The sequence below is a fragment of the Mytilus galloprovincialis genome, chromosome 13 (genome assembly GCF_965363235.1).
Source record: "Mytilus galloprovincialis chromosome 13, xbMytGall1.hap1.1, whole genome shotgun sequence".
Classification (NCBI taxonomy): domain Eukaryota; kingdom Metazoa; phylum Mollusca; class Bivalvia; order Mytilida; family Mytilidae; genus Mytilus; species Mytilus galloprovincialis.
The window spans coordinates 11,585,150-11,606,464 of record NC_134850.1 but is presented as its reverse complement, the minus strand read 5'-3'; positions in this window follow the sequence as shown (position 1 = coordinate 11,606,464).

Sequence of the window (21,315 nt, the reverse complement as noted above, 5' to 3'; positions counted from 1 at the left end):
ACAAGTACAGCTATACTAGTTTTCTTGAGGTTTAATTTGTAGTTCTAATGTAAAATGACACCAGAAGGAGCTTTTGGGGAACCAGTAAGTGGTTAAGGGGTTCTTACTTAGTCATTTATCTCTCATATTGGTCTGAAAAAGAGATAGAAATAGGGGTTTCTGTACATTAACTAGACATTATTTTTGACAAAGAATGTATTTATGATGCTATATCAGTAAGATTAAATGGTTTATTCATTTTCCATGCAAATACCATTAGTTGTTAATATTTTCTGACAGTGAAAAGCACAATAAAGGCAAATTGATTATGTAAGGGGACATAATTTAACTTAATGCATACATGAGAAATAGACAAACAGTCAACTTAGAGATGTATTCTAGTACATGTATTGTCAAACAGATTTTGGAATAATAGTTAACTGCAATCTAAAGACTCTTGTTGTATTGCCCTCATAATCTGGAAATGTTTAAAGTAATATAAGGCATGCTGTAAAATGTGGAATGGACTTTAATATCAGTTTTCATGATTTGGTGCTTAAACTGTTTCTTTTAGTCAGATTAACCATAAACATAGTTGGCAATCCAATAATTCCTCCTGAATCACCATGTTTGACTTCTGTGTTGATTTGAAACATAGTATATTTGGGTTTTGTTCACTCCTTAAGTAAAAATGGTAAAATGAAAAAAAAGTGAAAATCTGCCAGATGGGGTAGGGATGTAATGTTTCATTTGTTTTGGTAAGAAATGAGTGCAGACTAGTATTCTTTATTGTAATATGTTCCAAAGTAAGAAGTCTATGAATCATAGGTGTCATGACTGGTTTCAAGTTTGTTATGTCTTGGTTAAGGTGGCACGGTAGTATTTGCATTCCAGAATTTAGGTTGCTCTTTTGTGTACCCTACTTAGGTAAATGTATCTAAACAGTGTGATTGGACAAAAAATACAGTATCAACTGAACATAATTTCCCAAACTGAGGGATGAATCAGGTGTAGAAAAATATGAAATAATTTTACATACAGATGAAAATGAATTTTTGAGAATTTTTTTAAATTTTGTATTCACTGCACCATAAAATACCTAAAAGTACTAGTGACCTTAGGTTTTTAAAAATAGCAAAAAAAGTAAACGGTCATGATACGTATTCAAATTCATTTCTGAATAGTAAAATGAAAGTACTTCAGTTAACTGTGAATGTAGAATTTTTTGCAGTGTTAGAAAGTGGTGAAAATTCTAAAAAGGCTATCATTATCCCTTATGGGCCAGGAAATACTACCGTGCCACCTTAAAATGTAACGGTGATGCTGAGATAATCTCCCTTTGCTAGAATATGGGATGACGCAAAATGAACTATATCACTGTGCAAGAACGGGAATAGCAAAGTGAATATATAAATCAAACTGTATTGGGATGATTTGGTAAACGTTTATCCAACTTACTGGATATTTTATGAAAGATTTTGCCATTTGTATAGAGGAATTATACCTTTTCAAATAAACTTGGGAGAATAATACACTAATTATAGAATTTTTAGCTACTTAAACGAACTAATCTTGTCAAATATACATCAAATTCATAGTCTTTGAATGTAAATATGTTGCGTGTAATTGTTAAATATTTAATGCGATGAGTGTCATTATAGCCTGAAATGAGATTTTGATTACAACGATTAAGAAAAAAATCCTGATTACTTCAAACGCAATACTTCAAAATGCGACTCTTAATTATTGTCGCAATAATAAAAACCTCGTATTAATTTCTGAATTTACAGACATCTGTACCGTCAGCGTACCGTGATCTGTTAAAGGTTTTTTTTAAGAGTTAATTCCTGTGTCACTTTGTCTCTTTCAGAGAGTTGTCTCATTGGCAATCATGCTATATCTTCTTTTTTATATATAATAAAACAAAAACCTGAACGACTTTACATTATAAATTAAAATGCATCCTAGTCGTGATGGAGACAGAGTCAAATGAACAAATGGACTAGATGAAACTGAACGAAAAAAAGAAAGAAAACACCAATTTGATCTGATAGGGGTGAATTCTATTCTTTATTAATTCAAACTCAAGTTTGGTTTGGAACCGTATCTATTGCGATTATTACCCAAGGACAGATATTACATATCTAAACTTCGATGCTCGAATTTGAAGTTACCTATTGAGACGGGTAGATGGGCGGGGATCGCGAGGGAAAATAGAATATGTACATTATGTAATGAGGGAATAGGGGATGAGTTTCATATATTGTTTACCTGTAAAAATGCTGATGTTTCTGCTCTTAGATCAAAGTTTGTACCAAATTACTATGTAATGAATCCAAGCAAGAAGAAATTCACTGGCTTGTTGTCTATATGTAACGTACAAGTTCAAAGGAAATTATCAATTTTCGTGAAGATAATCATAAAATACTTAATCTAATTATACCAATTGTCTTTTAAAATATACTATGTATTTGTGTTTCGTTTGTCCTGTCTCGCTATGTATTATCTTAATATGGTTGTATATATTATTGTCCTCTTGTACACAAGTATGTGTCTGAGGTTATGAATAAAATCTTGAAATCTTGATACGAGAAAAGATTATATTTGCTTCGGCTTTTTCCATTTGCGCCAATCTGCACTTAATTAGCGCCTATTTTTTTTTATTTCTTTGCGCCAAATTTATTTTCTTCATTTGCACAAATTAACAGGTAAACACAAGTCATGAGGCATATAAGATGTATAGAATTTATTTATATAATAACAAAAATATTCCTTCTGGCCTTTTGCTACCTGCCACTTGCTCACACGTGACGAGGAGGAGGAGGGGGATTGAAAGCAGGATAAGTTTATTGCAAGTGTACATCACACTTGAAGTAGCACTTTATAAAATAAGATTGTAACAGTTTGACATAAAAAGCACATTTGCATATGCACAAATCTTTTTTAACTGAGTATTGTCATGCAACACTTCTGTTGAACTGCAACCTTGTGATATCTTCCCTACAATAAAGCATCCCCTTTTTTTATCAAAATTTTTATAAGTTAAAGCCTGTTTTTTTCTTTATGGCATCGGTTCCATATATATGAAAGTAAATGTTCGGGTACCAGAAGTGTGATTAAATGATGATACCCATGAGCTCAACATGTGTCTATACACACATTTATCTATATTGTAGCTTGTGTTCATTGAATTGCTGCGTTTGGTTAAACAAGTTTAATTTTATCATCTAAATTTATCAGACCTAACCTTTCGAATCAATTTGGCGCAAATTAAAAAATGTCAATGTGCGCAAATGAAAAAAAAATATGCTTTTTCAAAATTGGCGTAATTGTCATACGTACATTCACCGATCACATATTACTGGTTAGATTAAAAAATAATATATTATTTAGATTAAGAAGTACTTTAATAAATTGATTGATTGTTGTTTGCCATCAGTACAGCCGCAAATATTTCAGACAAGTTCAGGGAGAAAACTAAATAATGAATACAATTGGGAATGTTACTGGTCAAATAAATGTCATCAGTCATTCAGAGTGAAGTATAGATACGAAACTTTGGACTGTCGATTGAAAATAGTTTGTTTTGATAACAACCGCTGGTAGGTATAGACAAATACGGTTGATAGACGGTATATAGGAGCACTAAATTCTATGTTAACCACCGACAGTAGGTATAAAGAAATACTATTGAAAGACGGTATATAAAGGAGCACTATATGTTACGTTAACCACCGACGGTAGGTATAAAGAAATACTGTTAATAGACGGTATATAGGAGCACTATATTGTATGTTAACCACCGACGGTAGGTAAATTCAGATACTTTTGACAGACGGTATATATGAGCACTATATACGGACCATATAATACGTTATATTGACCATCGACGGTAGGTATAAATGAAAACTGTTGATAGACGGTTTATAGGAGCACTTTATTGTATGTTAACCACCGACAGTATGTATAGACACATAATTTTAATAGACAGCACTATATTTTACGTTAACCACCGACGGTAGGTATATATAGACAATACTTTTGATATACGGTATATAGGAGTACTGTATTGCTTGTTAACCACCGATGGTAGGTATAAACAGGTACTGTTGATAGACAGTATATAGGAGGACTATATTGCATGTTAACCACCGACGGTAGGTATAGACTAAATACTGTTGATATACGGTATATAGCTGCACTGTATTGCATGTTAACCACCGACGGTGGGTATAGAAACAGGTTAGAAACATAGTGTTGATAGACGGTATATAGGAGCACTATATTGCATATCAACCACCTATGGTAGGTTTAGAAAAATACTGATAATAGACGGTATATAGGTGCACTGTACATGTATTATATGTTAACCACCGACGGTAGGTAGAGAAAAGTAGTATTGATAGACGGTATATAGGAGTACTGTAATGCTTGTTAACCACCGATGGTAGGTATAGACAGGTACTGTTGATATACGGTATATAGGAATACTGTCAGGGATCTCCATGGCCTGTTTAACGATGGCGCCCCGCCATCGTTCAAAGGTCTTGCGCCATCGTCAAATGACTCGCTCCATCGTTAAATTATCTTGCGCCATCGTTAAATTGTCTTCCGCCATCGTTCAACATGTTCAAAACTTCATCATTTTTTGTAGCCCAACGCCATTTTTTTATCAATTATAATCAAATGCATGTAATTGCATAACCCTCAGGCCTTTTATGTTATAATCCAACACAGTTCTAACGCCTGAGGGATATCCGGATTAAGATCGCTAATCACTTGTACCTGAGCTTGTACAGGTAGATCAACAAACCAGACAGGAGAATACTATCTGAGGATAGACGATCCATTTGTCGAATTAATCAACTAAGTTTCAGCAAATGATTATGATAATTTAGATTAAATAAATAAATTGATAATCCAGTTACAAAGAAAACAGTTTAACAAGTCGAACACGTGCTTTATTTTGACTTACGCAATCAGCATCCCCCTTTTTTAAGAAGTACAAAATAAGACGCAAAACAGTAAATATTATTTCATCACAAATAACTCGAGTACTGCTGTAACGATAATTTTAAATGACTTTAAAAGTTTAAAAGTAAAAACTTATAAATATTTCCTGTCAAGAAATATCGTATCGTAATTCCGAATTCATTTCGTATATTACAATCAAATTGATACATCCGCGTTTCCGGTTTCTATTCAGACTCGAAAGATGCATGTTGCACAGCATCAATTTGTCAGATAAAGTCATTAAAAACCTTTTCATTTGCTTTACAAATCTCTTTAACCTTTTACATAACCCGTACCAATCGTTTTGTTGTTGCTGCAAATCAGCCATACCGGTAATGGGTTCTGAATTTGACAGTGTCCATGAAAAATAAGCTCCACATCATATGATTTTTAACCCCCATAACAATTACCAAAAATACAAGAGATCTACATGGGGACCTTCATGACAGCTTTTAGTCATTCTCGACTAAAGGGGGACCATGAAGACTTGGTATTTGAATGGTTAAAAACGGCAATAAATGAACATATTGACACTTCTAATTCTATAATGAAAATTCAAATAAATATAATTTCAATAAGCAATGAATTAGCATGTTCACCATTCCTTGTATGGAGGGATAAAATACTTCCGATCGTGCTACACTGTACAGCGTATACACGGTTTGTAATGGTGAAAGTTCCTCCATGGTTCAATTTTCATCCATGGAGATCCCTGACTGTATGGCATGTTAACCACCGACGGTAGGTACAGACAAATACTGTTGATAGACGATATATAGGAGTACTGTATGGCATGTTAACCACCAACGGTAGGTATAGACAAATACTGTTGATATACAGTATATTGGAGGACTATATTGCATGTTAACCACCGACGGTAGGTATAGACAAATACTGTTGATGACGGTATATAGGAGCACTATATTGTATGTTAACTACCAACAGTAGGTATAGACTAAAACTCTCGATAGACGGTATATAGGAGCACTATATTGTATGTTAACCACCGACGGTAGGTATAGACAAATACTGTTGATAGACAGTATAAAGGTGCACTATATTGTATGTTACCTTCCGACAGTAGGTATAGACAAATACTGTTGATAGACGGTATATAGGAACAAAATATTGTATGTTAACTACCGACAGTATGTATAGACAAATACTGTTGATAGACGGTATATAGGAGCACTATATTGTATGTTAACTACCGACAGTAGATATAGACTAAAACTCTTGATAGAAGGTATATGGGAGCACTATATTGTATGTTAACCACCGACGGTAGGTATAGACAAATACTGTTGATAGACTGTATATAGGAGCACTATATTGTATGTTAACTACCGACAGTAGGTATAGACTAATACTGTTGATAGACGGTATATGGGAGCACTACATTGTACGTTAACTACCAACAGTAGGTATAGACTAAAACTCTTGATAGACGGTATATAGGAGCACTATATATTGTATGTTAACCACCGACAGTAGGTATAGACAATTACTGTTGATAGACGGTATATAGGAGCACTATATTGTATGTTAACTACCTACAGTAGGTATAGACTAATACTGTTGATAGACGGTATATAGGAGCACTACATTGTACGTTAACTACCAACAGTAGGTATAGACTAAAACTCTTGATAGACGGTATATAGGAGCACTATATTGTAGGTTAACCACCGACAGTAGGTATAGACAATTACTGTTGATAGACGGTATATAGGAGCACTATATTGTATGTTAACTACCGACAGTAGGTATAGACTAATACTGTTGATAGACGGTATATAGGAGCACTACATTGTACGTTAACTACCAACAGTAGGTATAGACTAAAACTCTTGATAGACGGTATATAGGAGCACTATATTGTATGTTAACCACCGACGGTAGGTATAAACAAATACTGTTGATAGACGGTATATAGGAGCACTATATTGTATTTTAACTACCGACAGTAGGTATAGACACATACTGTTGATAGACGGTATATAGGAGCACTATATTGTATGTTAACTACCAACAGTAGGTATTGACTAAAATTCTTGATAGACGGTATATATAATAGCACTATATCGTATGTTAATCATCGGCGGTAGGTATAGACAAATACTGTTGATAGACGGTATATAGGAGCACTATATTGTATGTTAACTACCAACAGTAGGTATAGACAAATACTGGTGATAGACGGTATATAGGAGCACTATATTGTATGTTAACTATCGACAGTAGGTATAGACAAATACTGTTGATAGACGGTATATAGGAGCATTTTATTGCATGTTAATCATCGACGGTAGGTATAGATAAATTCAGTTGATAGACGGTATATAGGAGCACTATATTGCATGTTAACTACCGACAGTAGGTATAGACAAATACTGTTGATAGACGGTATTTAGGAGCACTATATTGTATGTTAACTACCAACAGTAGGTAAAGACTAAAACTTTTGATGGACTGTATTTGTAATAGCACTATATCGTATGTTAATCACCGACGGTAGGTATAGACAAATACTGTTGATAGACGGTATATAGGAGCACTATATTGTATGTTAACTACCTACAGTAGGTATAGACAAATACTGTTGATAGACGGTATATAGGAGCACTATATTGTATGTTAGCTACCGACAGTAGGTATAGACACATACTGTTGATAGACGGTATATAGGAGCACTATATTGTATGTTTACTACCGACAGTAGGTATAGACAAATACTGTTGATAGACGTTATATAGGAGCACTATATTGTATGTTAACCCCCGACGGTAGGTATAGACAAATACTGTTGATATATGGTGAATAGGAGTACTGTATTGCATGTTAACCACCGACGGTAGATATGGATAAATACTGTTGGTAGACGGAATATAGGAGCGCTATATTGTACGTTAACTACAGACAGTAGGTATAGACAAATGCTGTTGATAGACGGTATATGGGAGCACTATATTGTATGTTAACTACCTACAGTAAGTATAGACAAATACTATTGATAAACGTATATAGGCGCACTATATTGTATGTTAACTACAGACAGTAGGTATAGACACATACTATTGATAGACGGTATATAGGAGCACTATATTGTATGTTAACTACCGACAGTAGGTATAGACAAAAACTGTTGATAGACGTTATATAGGAGCACTATATTGTATGTTAACCACCGACGGTAGGTATAGACAAATACTGTTGATATACGGTGAATAGGAGTACTGTATTGCATGTTAGCCACCGACAGTAGGTATAGATACATACTGTTGGTAGACGGTATATAGGAGCACTATATCGCATGTTAACTACCGACGGTAGGTTTAGAAAAAAAAAATAATAGACGGTATATAGGAGCATTTTATTGCATGTTAATCATCGACGGTAGGTATAGATAAATTCAGTTGATAGACTGTATATAGGAGCACTATATTGCATGTTAATCACCGACGGTAGGTATAGACAACTGTCAATAGACTGTGTAATGGAGCACTGTATTGTATGTTAACCACCGACGGTAGGTACAGACAAATACTGTTGATATACGGTGTATAGGAACACTATACTGTATGTTAACTACCGACAGTAGGTATAGACAAATACTGTTGATAGACGGTATATAGGAGCTCTATATTGTATGTTAACTACCGACGGTAGGTATAGACACATACTGTTGATAGACGGTATATAGGAGCACTATATTGTATGTTAACTACCGACAGTAGGTATTAGACAAATACTGTTGATAGACGGTATATAGGAGCACTATATTGTATGTTAACTACCGACAGTAGGTATAGACAAATACTGTTGATAGACGGTATATACACATGTAGGAGCACTATATTGTATGTTAACTACCGACAGTATGTATAGACAAATACTGTTGATAGGCGGTATATAGGAGCACTATATTGTATGTTAACTACCAACAGTAGGTAAAGACTAAAACTTTTGATGGACTGTATTTGTAATAGCACTATATCGTATGTTAATCACCGACGGTAGGTATAGACAAATACTGTTGATAGACGGTATATAGGAGCACTATATTGTATGTTAACTACCTACAGTAGGTATAGACAAATACTGTTGATAGACGGTATATAGGAGCACTATATTGTATGTTAACTACCGACAGTAGGTATAGACACATACTGTTGATAGACGGTATATAGGAGCACTATATTGTATGTTAACTACCGACAGTAGGTATAGACAAATACTGTTGATAGACGTTATATAGGAGCACTATATTGTATGTTAACCACCGACGGTAGGTATAGACAAATACTGTTGATATACGGTGAATAGGAGTACTGTATTGCATGTTAACCACCGACGGTAGATATGGATAAATACTGTTGGTAGACGGAATATAGGAGCACTATATCGCATGTTAACTACCGACGGTAGGTTTAGAAAAAAAATAATAATAGACGGTATATAGGAGCATTTTATTGCATGTTAATCACCGACGGTAGGTATAGATAAATTATGTTGATAGACGGTATATAGGAGCACTATATTGCATGTTAATCACCGACGGTCGGTATAGACAACTGTCAATAGACTGTGTGATGGAGCACTGTATTGTATGTTAACCACCGACGGTAGGTACAGACAAATACTGTTGATATACGGTGTATAGGAGCACTATACTGTATGTTAACTATCGACAGAAGGTATAGACAAATACTGTTGATAGACGGTATATAGGAGCACTATATTGTATGTTAACCACTGACGGTAGGTATAGACAAATACTGTTGATAAACGGTAAATAGGAGTACTGTATTGCATGTTAACCACCGACGGTAGTTATAGATAAATACTGTTGGTAGACGATATATAGGAGCACTGTATTGTTATTGGTTGCTGTCTTTGATAATAATTTTACGTTTATCGTTTCAGCATTAATCAGGCTGTTAGTTTTCGTTTTTCGTCACATCTAGTCAGGAATGGGTTTTAATAGCATTTTACATGAATACATATGTGTAACTCATGGCTGACTCACATTCGTTTGTCTTTGGTGGATAAGTTTCCCATTGGCAATATTACCACATATCTTCTGAGTTTTCATTGCATCAGCTAAACATGTAAAATTCGTATATAGAAAATATATACGTATAGATAATACATATATAATATAAAAAAAGTAGATGTTGTATGATTGTCAATGAGACAACAGTAGTGTTTGTGGGACAGAATGACCCCCATTAAGGTGGACGTCGGACGCTGACGCCATATTCGAAAGTTGGCGCAGACGCCGACGCCATAATTGGGCCTTAAAGCGGACGCCATAGTCGACCCTGAAATCAAGACGCAAACTTCGGGTTGGACCATGTTACTCGGACATCGAGACGCCGACGCCATATTTGGGCTTAAATCCTGGACGCTATATCTTAATGTTTGACCAGGCTACCCTCCAGGGTGAATACTTTTAGTGACCCTAGAAAGAGTTTTTCAAGACTTGAGACCTGGTATACATCCATGTAGGTGTTTTAAGATTTTTTTTCTTTTCTTCTGTTTTTTTTCTTTCTTTTTTCATTATTTTTTTTTGTATCATTATTTTTCATTTAACCAAATAGAGCTACGAGTTTACTGTCATTCTGAATCGTGTCAGTGGATGAAAAGTTGTTGATAATGTCCTTCATCTCGAGTCCCGACATCTCAATTTGACGTAATAAATGCAATACAGGCCGCATGTATCTGAATCATCGGGTTGGATTTGATTGCAAACCACACAGTATTTCGGTCCATTGACGATGAGTACATTTCTGAAATAGCGTTGGTACTTTTCCGGTAATCGTCCTAAGGAGTCGAAAAATTCTGATGGACCCGATGCGGGGAACTAAATGAAACCCAATGACTCCCCTTTTGATCACAGTTGTCCGTATTGACCACAAACCTTCTACGCCTGTCGCTAACATATCTAGACAAGTCTTCTACACAGCAAACGGTCATGGGCAATCCACTCAAAGCATCCTCTACATCTTTCCCGGTCATCGTTAAGGGCAATGCCGTTTTTATTCCCACAACCTTGCTGACGTTGGGCTTCTCATCCACGTAGGTGAGCAAACACTAAGTACTCCGCAATCCTGACAGGCGATGAGATCTTTCCGTGTTTCAGCATCCTCTGACGAAATATGTGTTGTCTCGTCGGCAATATCTTCGTCTGATGAGACCGAACTATCGTCTTCAAAAGTATTCGAGAGACGGTCGTCATCCATCTGTCCGTCTGGTGTCTCTCCTTGGCCGACCTGCAAGACCTCTGTGTGCAATCTGGAGGCTTCTGGGGTTCTAGCTTTTAGGTCAACAAGAAAGTACCCGAAAGGTGTCCTCTTTGCCTCTTCAAATTTCCGGAGAAAGAAGTCCCCTCGAGAAGGATACATCTGTCGGCCAAGAGTCACGATGGGCTGTCGATCAATGGGGTTATTAAAGAGAATGAGATAATGACAGTTTCGTCTCTGGGTGGGGTCTTTGCCAAAGTATAAATTCTGATTAAAAACGACGACCGATAAATTCCTATGGTGACACCCTTCCGTAAACAAATCATTTATTCTGGAGTCTTTGTCCGATGTCGACATGAGGTCATCTAATTGGATCATGTTTCGAATGTTGGGATCGAAAAAATCGTCCCTTTCGAGATCAAAAGGAATTCCAAGAATGAATTCAACGCGTGGAAGCACTGCATGTTCGTTGTATTTCCTCGTAAAGAGGTTGCCACCTTTTATACAACCAAACGATCCTGTCTGGACTAGGACTAAACAGTTTTTTTATGTGTTGAAACAAATAAAATAAAATAAGTTTTATCGCAGGAGGTTGGACCGGACACAATCATGGTGAAAGGGTGTCTATACACGAAAGCCTTCTGCTGCTGCTTTTGCTGCTGCTGCTTTTGCTGCTGCTGCTTCTTTTTCTGCTGCTGCTGTTACTGCTTTTGCTGCTGCTGGGTAACACCTGGGTGGTATAGTGGCTCATCGGAAGAATGCTTACTTCTTATATGTCTTTGAAGATCGTGCGGCCACACATACACTTTACAGCAAATATTGCAATTAAACATACTCCTAAATGACAGTGAGTAGTTTCCTCTTATAGATTTACTTCACTTCCTTCGAAAATATAGCAAGAGAAATACATGGTCATCTTTTAGACGACATATTTGAAGATGATCGTATCTCAAAACAAATTCGATGTGATACAATTCATTCCTGGTTACCGTGAAATAGACTGGTTTCCCAAACGTCACGTCCGTGATATCTTCATTTAATCGTATCGACTGGAGAATATGGAGAGATTTTACCTAACGTACGACTGGTGCACGAAATCGGAACAGAAGTACATACGTCTCGTTTAGGCTTCTAATTCCGGTATGAACGACACCTTCAATGCACATTCCCACGATCCATCCAAGGTATAGCGTTTTGCAAGGCGCACTTTGAAATTGCCACGTACGTTATTTTCAAACGATGGATGAAAGCGAGTTTTCGCTATTAATAAATAAACAAAACTCGTCCATAGTGTTAATTCCAGTGAAACCTTTAGTATCTCTCTTACAGCTTTGTTATACTCAAAGCCGTATTTAAGGAAATAAACGGAAATAGTAATTGATTGCTTAACGTCCAGTGGCAAATAATTCATGAATGTTTAGAACACGTTAACCATAAATACAATAGGTATAGGTCTTGTAAAAGAGGCCACCCCGCGGGATAAAGAGTATATTGGATAGGAACATAAATTTTGCCTTGCAATAGGCTAAAATGTGTTGTGTATAAGTACAGTAGACTAATTTATCTTCTATACGGTTGAAATAATTTTTATAGTCAATACAATTTTTTGTGTTTCTGTATAATTAATGAATCCTCCTGATCATCTTTCTTCCTTAAGCATTTAGTAATCTTCATCATCTTTATGTTAAGGACTATATAGACATACAACTTGTTTGATTGGACCGTATGTTAAGGTGGCACGGTAGTATTTCCTGGCCCATAGGGATAATGATAGCCTTTTTAGAATTTTCACCACTTTCTAACACTGCAAAAAAATCTACATTCACACTTAACTGAAGTACTTTCATTTTACTATTCAGAAATGAATTTGAATATGTATCATGACCGTTTACTTTTTTTGCTATTTTTAGAAACCTAAGGCCACTAGTAATTTTAGGTCTTTTATGGTGCAGTGAATACAAAATTTAAAAAAATTCTCAAAAATTCATTTTCATCTGTATGTAAAATTATTTCATATTTTTCTACACCTGATTCATCCCTCAGTTTGGGAAAGTATGTTCAGTTGATACTGTATTTTTTGTCCAATCACACTGTTTAGATACATTTACCTAAGTAGGGTACACAAAAGAGCAACCTAAATTCTGGAATGCAAATACTACCGTGCCACCTTAACCAAGACATGACAAACTTGAAACCAGTCATGACACCTATGATGCATAGACTTCTTACTTTGGAACATATTACAATAAAGAATACTAGTCTGTACTCATTTCTTATAAAAAAAAAATGAAACATTACATCCCTACCCCATCTGGCAGATTTTCACTTTTTTTCATCTTACCATTTTTACTTAAGAAGTGAACAAAACCCAAATATATGATGTTTCAAATCAACACAGAAGTCAAACATGGTGATTTAGGAGGAATTATTGGATTGCCAACTCTGTTTATGGTTAATCTGAGTAAAAGAAACAGTTTAATCACCAAATCATGAAAACTGATATTAAAGTCCATTCCACATTTTACAGCATGCCTTACATTACTTTAAACATTTTCAGATTATGAGGGCAATACAACAAGAGTCTTTAGATTGCAGTTAACTATTATTCCGTAACCTGTTTGACAATACATGTACTAGAATACATCTCTAAGTTGACTGTTTGTCTATTTCTCATGTATGCATAAAGTTAAATTATGTCCCCTTACATAATCAATTTGCATTTATTGTGCTTTTCACTGTCAGAAAATCTTAACAACTAATAGTATTTGCATGGAAAATGAATAAACCATTTAATCTTGCTGATATAGCATCATAAATACATTCTTTGTCAAAAATAATGTCTATTCAATGTACAGAAACCCCTATTTCTATCTCTATTTCATACCAATATGAGAGCTAAATGAATAAGTAAGGACCCCTTAACCACTTACTGGTTCCCCAAAAGCTCCTACTGGTGTCATGTAACATCAGAACTACTAATTAAACCTTAAGAAAGCTAGTATAGCTGTACTTATGTTGAAAAAAATAAGAAATTATGCAATTTATTTATTTCGGTGAAAATAGTAGGATGAACATGCAACCGTAGAATGTCGCGTCTCAAATTTCAGTGGTTGCACATGTGTCAGACACTGCGAAAAGTTAAAGCGAGCATTTATAATTAAAAATGTATTGCAAGTTACATAAAAATAATGAAGTTCTACTTTCTATGAAAATTTTTACATTATTACCTACAGATCAGGCAAAATTTGCTGAATCAGCAATTTTTACTCTCAGGGGTGGAATTTAAGGCTTGTTTTATCATAGTTGCCCTTAATCAACTTTTTATTGATAAACTTACAAATTGCATAGGTAAAAAAAGTTCCTTCATTGATTTAGTGTAAAAATATATATCCCCCTTAAGGTGGCACGGTAGTATTTCCTGGCCCATAGGGATAATGATAGCCTTTTTAGAATTTTCACCACTTTCTAACACTGCAAAAAAATCTACATTCACACTTAACTGAAGTACTTTCATTTTACTATTCAGAAATGAATTTGAATATGTATCATGACCGTTTACTTTTTTTGCTATTTTTAGAAACCTAAGGCCACTAGTAATTTTAGGTCTTTTATGGTGCAGTGAATACAAAATTTAAAAAAATTCTCAAAAATTCATTTTCATCTGTATGTAAAATTATTTCATATTTTTCTACACCTGATTCATCCCTCAGTTTGGGAAAGTATGTTCAGTTGATACTGTATTTTTTGTCCAATCACACTGTTTAGATACATTTACCTAAGTAGGGTACACAAAAGAGCAACCTAAATTCTGGAATGCAAATACTACCGTGCCACCTTAAGAGCCGGCCACCTACAGAGCCAGAATCATCTCATTTATACCGGTTCAAACCGGTTCTTGTTTCTCTGCACGGACATAATTCTTGCACGTGCACAAACAAACAAAAAATGCTACTGCAATTATATACTGTAACAGTCGTATTTGTTTGTATTCCTTTATAATTTTTTTATAGTTTAACATCCCATAATACTTAATTCCTTATATTTAAGCAGCCGTATATTTCTCTATTCGATATATTTTACCAGTCCCTATTTCACTATTCTTTATATTTATTTTGGTCATATTTCTTTATTTTTTTCGCCCATATCATTCTTTATTTATTTTTTCGTCCATTATTCTCTATTCTGTAAACCCAATCCAAACTCCTTGTATAAAAATATTGATTGATTAAATATATTATCCGTGTATTTTTGAAGATAAAAACCAACTACGACCGTGGAATTTTCAAATATATAGTTAAGATTATGTTAAATGAGAAACAATTTTAAATGACCAGACGTGGTTTTAGTTAATCATTTGGGTTGAAATCCTAATCATATGATAGTAATTATATGTGGTTGAAATGAGTTGGAATGCAATATTACTCAATGTTTACGGTTGTCATGCTTATCTAAAAGATAAAGATAATTATTTAATGTCACAGACTATATTTTTATAATTGGTGTCCGTTAATTAGAACCAAATAAAAAAGTGTACACCTGTAAACATGTTATTGAAAGAAAGTGTATAATAAAGATACTTATTTTTAATCACCAGATGTGCTTTATCTCTTAATCTAATTATTTGAGATGTCATGTTAAACAGGACCATAGGATATTAATTAAGTGGTTCAAATAAGTCGGAAAGCTACGGACGCCCATAGGACCTCCCACAAATATAATTTGAATTCGAAATCACGAATTTAAATCGTTATTACGAATTTTATAATTCGTTATAACAGCTTAAATTTGTGAGAACGAATTGTTGGAAATCGTTATATCAGATTTTGTAATTCGTTACGAATTATTACGAATTAAATTCGTTAACACAATTTTTTGCAATGTGTGATACCGAATTAAAATCGTTATAACGAATTGTATAAATGGTTATTACGGATTAAATTCGTGATAACGAATTTGTGGAATTTGTTATCACATTTTATTTTAATGTAATTCGTGATTCCAGATTAAAAACATTTTCACCTAAATTTGAACTACCTCACCTGGCACACAGGGTTAAGTTAGCTTTTTTCTCTTTACTGAAACCTTTTGGTCAAAGTTAAACAAACTTGACCACGAGCAATTTAGTTTTAACGATTTCTATTTTAAAAATTAGCAAAATTGATTGGACACTTAATTTGGTTGTTTGTTGGTTTTGTTTTGTTTTTGTAAATTAGCGATGAATGGGTACAAGTTCAGAACGGTAAAAGTGACGTCACCCAATTTCAAACTTGATCATCAGACTCAGTGTTTTGTGTTTATAAACATTGTGTATTAATTCAATAACATTTGGTTGAGGCAAACTAAATGTAGAGAGCGGAAATTACTGAATAAACACTACGTCTTTGACCATTTGTAAAGGGGCATAACTCACGAACTATGAAAGAGACGCCCTTCAATTTCAAATTTTATCTGTGTGTTTTAGTAATTGGCATAGTGTATAAGTTGAATTTATAACATTTGGTTGAGGCAAATGGAAACCATTTCTGGGAACGTACCCGACAAACGGACTGGACTGACGGACAAGGGCTAGACTAAACTTCTCCCACGACTAGCGGCGGGGGCATAAAAAATGTGTTTGATACCCATAATTCGTGACAGTAACATTTGTATTCCTTTTTCTTAATTTAAAGACTTCTTAGACAGGCGATTTCCTTCGTGTGTATCGCCAATTAATATATTTTACACAGAAGCAAAATAATTAGTTTCGGCAACATGGTTAATCGAAGTGTAAAACCTAAGATTTTCATCCCTAGGTTTACATTTCGATAAACCATGTTGGCGAAACTATTTCCGTTGCATCTGTGTAAAATGTATCCAGGTACACACACTAATGATATTCACCGCTTAAAAAAACTTTGGTAGAAAATAAAAAAATAAAAATATTTCGGTCAAGAAATATGAGAATTAGACATATTTTCCCCGGAGAGTTTCGGTGTGTAAACTGGGTCACTGGCTAATAAACCCACCCGTTTACACGACAAAAATTTCTAGGTATAGTGTAAAATGCGTTAAAACTAAATTGATTGCGGTCAAGTTTGTTTCACTTTGTCAAAAAGGTTTTAATGAAGAAGATTTTTGTAAAAGTAATAAACAGCGATGGGTGCAGAGTGAGGAAGAAAGCTCTCTTTATTCTGTGTGCCATGTGAGCTAAAAATCTGTGATAATGAATTTTAATCTGAAATTACCAATTACAATAAAAACTGTGGGAACGAATTCCACAAACGTTATCACAAATTTAATCAGTTTAAACAAATTCTACAATTCGTTATAACGATAAAATCGTTGTAACGAATTTATCGTTATCACAAATTACAAAAAATCGTGATAAGGAATTTAATTCTTAATAACGAATTACAAGATCTGTTATAACGATTTTCACCAATTCATTATCACAAATTTAATCTGTTAAAACGAATTATAAAATTCGAGATAACAATTTAAATTCGTGATTTCGAATTCAAATAATTTTATATTTTTGGGAGGTCCTAAATGGGCTTCCGTAGAAAGCAATACTACTGAATGTTTCACGATTGTCATGTTAATAAGATAAGAAATCCAAAAATTAAAAAGATAAAGACAAATATTTTATGTATTGATATCAAACATTTTAATCCAATTCTCTTTACACAGGAATAGTTCCGCCTACTGCATTGAGTGACAGTTTTTCTGATTAATATAAATAGTATATCTTGGAGAATTCTTACAGTTGTTATAAACATGTATAAGCAGTTAATTATTTAAGAGGTAGAAGATTCTTTTCAGAATTATCACAGACTTATTACCTAGGGGTTGGGTAAGCGTTTATCAAAGACAAATTCTCGTCCATTTTCGAGAATATACCGTCCACTTTTAAGGGTATGACGTCACTTTAAAGGGTAGTCTGATGCAACATTAAGGTATAGCGTCCAAGTTTAAAGCCCAAATATGGCATCGGTGTCTCGATGTCCGAATCATACGGTCCAACCTCAAATTCGCGTCTCGATTTCATGGTCGACCATGGCGTCCGCGTTAAGGCCCAAATATGGCGTCGGCGTTCACACCCAGGTCCAAATATAGCGTCAGCGTCCGACGTCCACCTTTATGGGTTCATTCTGTCCCACAAACACTACTGACAACTCTCCACAAGAGACCAAAATGGCACAGAAATTAACAACTATAAGTCACCGTACGGCCTTCAACCATGAGCACAGCCCATACCGCATAGTCACCTATAACAAGTCCCGAAATGACAATGTGAAACAATTTAAACGAAAAAACTAACGACCTAATTTATATACAAAAAATGAACGAAAAACAAATATGTAACATATAAACAAACGACAACCACTGAATTACAGTCTCCTAACTTGGGACAGGCACATACATACAGAATGTGGCGGGGTTAAACATGTTAGCGGGATCCCAAACCTCCAAAAACCTGGGACTTTGGTGTAACAGTACAACATAAGAACGAACTATAAAAATCAGTTGAAAAAGGCTTACTCATCAGATGGAAAAAAATACAAATATATAAGATCCATACAATACATACAGACCATATATCGAAACCAATATATACTAAGCATTCAGCCAATCAAACAAAATGCATCTTAGAACCAAAGATCATTTTCACACTGTATATGGGTTAGAGATCTTAAAACAGAGTTTTTTTGGACACTGTATATGGGTCAGAGATACAGTTTGTATACAGACTGTATCTAAAAATTAGACCCATAGATAAAGCATACAGAAAATGCATACAGACTGTATATAAGAGCCACAGGCAGTGCACACACTTTATCTTGCAGTAACAGGCAAAAACATACAGACTTTTATTTCAACTTGGAACAACTTACAATGCATACATACTGTGTCTCTGATCCATAGACAGTGTTAACCGACTAAATCTAAGATATACCGACAATAGAAGTATCTTAGACTCATAGTCAAAGCATATAAACAATGTATAAAGACTAAGAACGACGTACAATACATAAACTTAATTTAATTTACAACAAAGAAAATGCATACAGACTGTATCTGGGAAGCACAGACAATGCATTGACTGTGTGTAATCAAAGAACCTTTGTGAGCACGCTCACATACTTCACAGCCCGACATTGTCACTAAGCAAACAAAATTTCAACAGATTATTTAGTTCAAACACGCATGAAATTCTGTTGTGTAATTTCAGAAGATATGCAGAAGTATATTTAGGCCGAAATTCTAAGTTCAGAAGGCATAGTTCCTAATTCCTAACAAGAGTACACACGTTGGAATTTCTCGCCTTATTTATGTTGATAGACCTAAATATAAAGTTTTACTACAATTATCACATAAACTTATTAATAACATGACCAAAGAAAATGAGATCAAGGTCATATGACCAAAATGAGGAATACATTTACACCTTACAATCATTCAATACAAATCAGGTCAAGGTCAGATGACACTTGGCACAAAAACTAAACACTGAACAATGAACCTCGAAAATGAGGTCAAGGTCAAATGAGACTTGCAAGGCTGACATCATAAGATATTTCCAGACACCAAATAAAGTTGACCTATTGCATATAGTATTAGAAAAAACGAACAAAACTCAAAAGCTTAACTTTGACCATTGAACCAAGGAAATGAGGTCAAGATCAGATGACACCTGTCAGTTGGACATGTACACCTTACAATCCTTCCATACACCAAATATACAAGACATATTTCATATAATATCTGAGATATGGACTTGACCACCAAAAACTTAACCCTTTTCATTGATCCATGAAATGATGGCGAGGTCAAGTGAAAACTGTCTGATGGGCATGCTGACCAAGGTACGCAAATACTAAACATAGTTACCCATAATATGAGAGAAATTACAAAAACTTTTAACTTTTTTTCAAGTAGTCACTGAACCATGAAAATGAGTTCAAGGACAATGGACATGTGACAGACGGAAACTTCCAAACTTAAGGCATCTGTATTTAAAGTATGGAGCATCCAGGTCGTTCGCCGTCTAAAATATAAAGCTTTTAAAAAGTGAACTAACGCTGTCGCCGCCGCATCACCATTCCTATGTCGAGCTTTCTGCGACAAAAGTCGCAGGCTCGACAAAAACAAGAATGTGTCCATCGTACACCGTTCCCCACTTGCCCTATCATTTTCTTTGTTCAGTGGACCGTGAAATAGGGGGAAAAACCTTCTTTGGCATTAAGCTTAGAAAAAAACATATTATTGGAAACATATGTACTAAGTTTCAAGTTTATTGAACCTGACCTTCAACAAAAACTACCTTGACCAAAACATTTAACCTGAAGCGAGAAAACGGACGAAGGAGCAGACGCATAGACCGGAAAACTAATGCCCATTTACTATCGTAGGTGGAGCATAAAAAAAAAAATCATGATTTTCTGCCAATATGCACATTTACATAGCATGTCCTAACTATCTAAAAAATTCATGAAACTCTGTTGTGGTCTTTAGACAGATTTTATGACAAACTGTTGTAGGAGTATATAGGAAATCAATGAATTGATAATTTCATAATTTCCTCATTATCTACAAAGATTTATAAAACTCTGTTATGTGGTTTCAGAGGAGTTGCAATAACGAGAACAGGACTGAGAGACCGATGGATCAAAAACATTGTACCATAAAGAACTTTGTTTGGTTTGGTATAATAAAGGGTCTGCTAAATAATGTAAGGCTGAGATAAATTAGTCATTTGGTCACACCAGTTTTTTGGCGAGGTTCGTTTTGTTCAGTCTGTGATGTTCTTTGTTGTGTTTTGCATTCTGTTGTTTGTTTTTTAATCTTTCTCTTTTTTTTTGCCGTGGTTTTGTCAGTTTATTATTGACTTATGTGTTTGAAAAAGCCTTTAGTATCTTTCGCCTCTCTCTTCGGTCAATTTGATTATGTGGGACATACAGATTTAGACCCAAACTTGTCTCTGATTGTTTCGTGATTATTGCAGATGTAAATCATACTATAAAATTGAGTATGGAAATGGGGAATGTGTCAAGGAGACAACAACCCGACCATATAGCAGACAACAGCCGAGGGCCAC